The 5,008-nt window shown below is 32.4% G+C and overlaps 1 long non-coding RNA gene across 1 annotated transcript; it reads left to right on the top strand.

Annotated features, from left to right (window-relative positions):
• The first annotated feature begins 3,016 nt into the window (after positions 1 to 3,016).
• LOC110279179 (uncharacterized) lies at positions 3,017 to 4,807 on the top strand. The gene is made up of 3 exons (XR_008007194.1): positions 3,017 to 3,510; positions 3,645 to 3,784; positions 4,155 to 4,807. It is a non-coding gene; the product is annotated as an uncharacterized LOC110279179 (long non-coding RNA).
• The last annotated feature ends 201 nt before the right edge of the window (positions 4,808 to 5,008 follow it).

Genomic DNA, 5,008 nt, shown 5'->3' on the forward strand with positions numbered 1-5,008 from the left:
TTAGTGTTTCTTTTGTCTTAGACTTTTACTTTTGTTTTTCGAGAGATCAGGTTAGAAGATTAGGCCAGTCTGGGCATCAGATTAGGGGCTTTCTATATGGGCTAGACCTCGGAGATGTTTTGAGTTGTATATATATACATAACTGTGAGGGAGTAACTAACTTTTCATCTTATGGGTGCTGTAGAAGGTTTTTCATAAGAATCGAGTTTCTTTAACCCAATTACTCGATGTTTGGATATGGGCATGCCATACTGGAAATTGGGTCGTTACACCATATAGCGCTATTTTTGCAAAATTCAGAAAACTAGTCGGGTCCCAGTTCAATTCAACCGATTGATTCCCAGTCGGTTCGACGGCCCATCGCCGGTTTCTCAAACTTCCAATTTTGCCTTCTGTCTAAACAGTATTTTTCATCGTTTCGCTGTTCGACTGGTCGGTTCGAACCAGTTTTCATAACCTTGTAATATACTACCCATAATCGACCCATGAAAAAAACAAAAATTCACTACATAAATTAAATATATATACTACTACAAATAGTAGTTTTTTAAATAAATAAAAAATTTACTTAGAATGAAAATAATGTGATTAAGAGTAATTTACTTAGATACAGTTAAAAAATAGTTGAATATTTATCTACCATAAAAAAATGATATTGATATTATTGAAGGATAAAATTAAAATTTATTTTAAAATTAAAAATAAAGTTTAACTAAATTAAATATTAGAGAATTTTGGTATATTAGAGACAAAAGGTATAATATATACTTTATTGTATACTTACCATATTTTTTTCTTTTTCGCAAATTTATGTACTAGTCATTTTACAAATATTTCATGATGAGAAAAAATCTTTAAGAGTAAAATAAAAAATATTTAGAATGAAAGTAATGTGATTAAGTGCAATTTACTCATATGTGATTAAAAAATAATTGAATAACTACGTATTGTAAAAAATTGATATTATTGAAAGATAAAATTAAAATTTATTTCTAAGTTAAAAATAAAATTTATTTAAATTAAACATTAAAGAAGTTCGATACATTAGAGACAAAATGTATAATTTATACTTTATTTTTTATGCCTAAGTCGTTGAGTCGTGATGCGACGATAGCGGATACCTTTAAGTACATTCACACCTTGGAAGAGAACAAGAAGAGATTTGTTGATCAGTGGTCTACAGATCATTATGTGAGTAAACAAGGAGTTCTACTCTGTTGAATCAGAAGTCGATCCTGACACGGTTGGTGATAGAGCTCACCCAGCGCCTTCACCAACTGGCTCAGCAGCTGCAGTAATTTGAGGAGAGGTATCAAGAGATCCTCACACATGTCTCAGACACAGATTCTTTCAGACTGGAGTGGAGGCGGGAGCCAGAGTGACTTCAGTGGATGGAGCAACAAATGGTGGGTTACCAAGATCAGATGTGGGCTAGTGATAGCGGTGCTGCTAGAAGGGCACCGACATTATTGCCTAGTCCGCCGCCTCAGCAGGACCAGAGGGATGAAAATGACGACGACTATTAGGGTCTTTAGTGATTAGAGTTTTGTTCTAGATTGTTTCATTGTATAGTCTATTTTTTTTTTTACTTTTTCCCATATTTAGTTTCTATTATTTAGAATTTGACTATTAATTGTGCAAAAAATAAAAGATGAATTTAACCACCTATTGTGTTAAAAAAACTATATTTACCGGGAACAAAATCCGATCTTAATCAGGCGGGAAATAAAATATTGGAGCACCAAAATTATCGACGAAACTTTTCTGTTGTTTATTACCGGCGGATTAAAAAAGAATCAATCACAAAATTCGACGATAACTACCGGTGGATTAAAAAATTTGATGGCAGTTGATTACCTGCGAAAATTATACTATCAAATTATTTTTTGTTATTTCGCTGATAAATTTAATGGTACTCATCATTTTCTTGTAGTGGAACTACCTAAGTTTGCCATCAGCTCCAACTTCCCCCCCCCCTTTTTGGTTTAAGTTCTACTTCCTTTTTGTTTTTTTTTTTCTTTCCCTTTTGAGAATCCAGAATGAATAAAAGAGAATGAATAAAAAATGAAGACAAATGGTAATGGTGAAAGAGAAGAAATAAGCAGCAATAAAATTAAAGAGATATGACTTTTATTTTCAGGTTGGGTAACAATGCCGGTGTTAGGGAGACAAGGAAGAAACAAGGTGAAGATAATAACATAGGAGCAATTTAGGAATTCTAATTAATTATTTAATAGAATCAATAAAAAATTAATGATTTGATATTTTTGTCGAATAGAATTTATTTTTTGTAGATATAATTTTAATTTTATTTTTTATAGTTATTTTTTTTATAGTTAAAAATGACTATTTATTTAATTTATTTATTTATAGAATAAATTACTAACAAAATATCTGCCAAATTTATTAACAACAAAAATATTATCAGAATATTTTAAAATATGACAATTGTACTTAACCGTTAAATATATACTCTTACAATGGACTTTAGAAATTGAATTTTCATATATTTTTTATAATTATAATTAAAAAAATAAGATATTTTTATATTTTTAATTTTAATACTTTTATGGTAAGTATTTTTTTGGCCAATGTACAATAATTTTTTTCAAACAGTTATCTAAATATTTAAACAAAATTTTAAATCAAACACACAAATAATTTATTGAATTTAAAGGATATTTTTGCCTTTAATAAACTGAGAGATATTTTTGTCAATAATTTCATGATTTCAGATTGTTTTGGTAGTTTACTATTGTGTATTTAAATTTTGTTAGTAAGGAATAAATATAATTTTAAGTGTGTATTTATAATTTCCTAAATTTTGACCGGTAAAATAGGATGGGATAGTCTAAAATCAGCCCACCTCTTATGAGCTTATTTGATGCACCATTAAATTTAAAGCGTTAGATTAGATTGACAAACGATCTAATGATTTATATTTAAATTATTATTAATTTATTAAAAAGTATACTTAAACACAATAACTGTTTTGATATTTTACAATTGCCCAATATAAAATTTTAGAATTAAACCCTGCTTGCTGCAGTGATGTGCCCCCAACGTCTTCTTCCTCCCACTTCTTCTGTCTTCTTCGACAAACGATGAACCTCCACTTTTTCTTCTACCCCCTTTCCGTCTGCCTTCTTTCTCTTCATGAAGTCCCTCCGCTTCTTCCTCCACCCACTATTCTCTGCCTTCTTCCACATCACGATGAACCACCTTTTCTTCTTCTACCCCCTTTCCGTCTGCATTCTTCCTCTTCGCGATGTCCCTATGCTTCTTTCTCTACCCACTGTCCTCTGCCTTCTTCCACAACAACTCCATGACCTACTTCTTCAAGTCATGGCTCAAACTCTGTTGCTCGTGTGTTGTTTTACTTCTCAAATTTCCCAAAACTTTTTAGGGTTTTGGTTAAAAGAGGATGACCTTTAATGGAACCTCCAGTTGGGAACAAGTTCCGTATCGGTTGAAAAATCTGTGGCGGATCCTTTGGAGAGATTTATCTCGGTAAGCTTTCTCTTTTTAGGGTTTTTCAGATTAATTTATTTTAGTAATTTTTCCGTGGGTACCAATATTCAGACAAATGAAGAGGTTGTGATTAAGCTTGTGAGTACTCTGATCTAACTGTGTTAATTTTGAAGAAATAGTAGTAATCAGAAGAGACAGCTGCGGTGGCAAAGGGGAAGAGAAGGGCGGTGGAGGAACTAGTGGACAAGGCCACTCTTCAGAAGCAGAGACACATGATCAAGAGTCTGCTGCTAGGTCCAGAGAACACAAACATGTACTTACTCCCTTTTCTAAATTTTTTTAATAAAGTTTCTTTTGTTATATATTTTGATTTGATGTTTGAAAAACGGAGATTCTTGTGTTGTAAGTGAGGTTCACTATTGTTGGGAATTGTTTCTTTTTACTAATTTTGTGTAAAAGGGCATTGTTTCTTTTTACTAATTACTGAGGTAGAAGCTGTGCAAGGGAACTGGGAATCGATAATCCATTGAAATGTTATGTAACTAATAATTAACATATAGAATAGTGTGAAGCATTTAATAGCATGTTCATTCTCACATTTCACATTCTTACTTCAATCAAATGGTGCTTGGAATATTGATCATGCTTCCCATTTGATTTCAACTTTCAAACATACATTCCAGAAAGCCTTGCTGATGCTACCAGAAACTTGTCTCAGCAGAATCTCAACTTTTAGGAACTTCTATTGAAGGAGTTGAGCTAAAGCCATGAATAAAGAGCTAGAAGATGCAAAATATGAATTGAGATCAAAAGAATGTTCTCCCTGCTGCTGTAACGACTAGAGTTAGCATAGAAGTCGGATCAACATTTGGTTGACAGAAGATTGTTGGCAGACAGGAAAAAGCCATAGGCATTGACCGTTTTGGAGCAAGTGCTCCAGCAGAAAAGATATACAAGGAGTTTGGTATCACCAAGGAAGTTGCTGCTGCAAAAGAACTTTCATAAATCCTCTTAGTTTTCTTGATTTTTATTTTTTCTTATCAAGAACTTTTAAGTTTCAATAGTGGTATGAATTTCAATTACGGATTTGTTTTTTGAGAAATCAGTTTAGCCACAATAAGGAAGATTAGATTACTCTTGAAAATGGTTCTCAAATAAGAGACAGAGACCGAAGGATGGGTGGAATCAATAAAGTTGTATGAATTTGTAACAACTCTTTTGGCTTGTGAGTTTTTTTTTCTGTGATGTAGCATTATTCATATTCATACAGATGAACCAGAAGATAGAACATAACATTAATGAAATTGGAAAAAATGTCATCAATAGCATCCATGTGCCACTTAAGGTTTAATCATTGATTTTAGGAGAGACCAATGACTTTTCCAGTTGCTCCTGTATGCTTGTATCAAGATCAATGCCATAGAAGCATGGTCTAGTTGGAAGCACTGGCATGGTGCTCTTTGTTCCAACCAATGGATAAATGAAACCAGCTCCAATGCTGGCTCTAATATCTCTTATGGGTAAGAATTTGTCAATA

This window comes from Arachis duranensis, chromosome 3, assembly GCF_000817695.3.
Source record: "Arachis duranensis cultivar V14167 chromosome 3, aradu.V14167.gnm2.J7QH, whole genome shotgun sequence".
NCBI classification, from domain to species: domain Eukaryota; kingdom Viridiplantae; phylum Streptophyta; class Magnoliopsida; order Fabales; family Fabaceae; genus Arachis; species Arachis duranensis.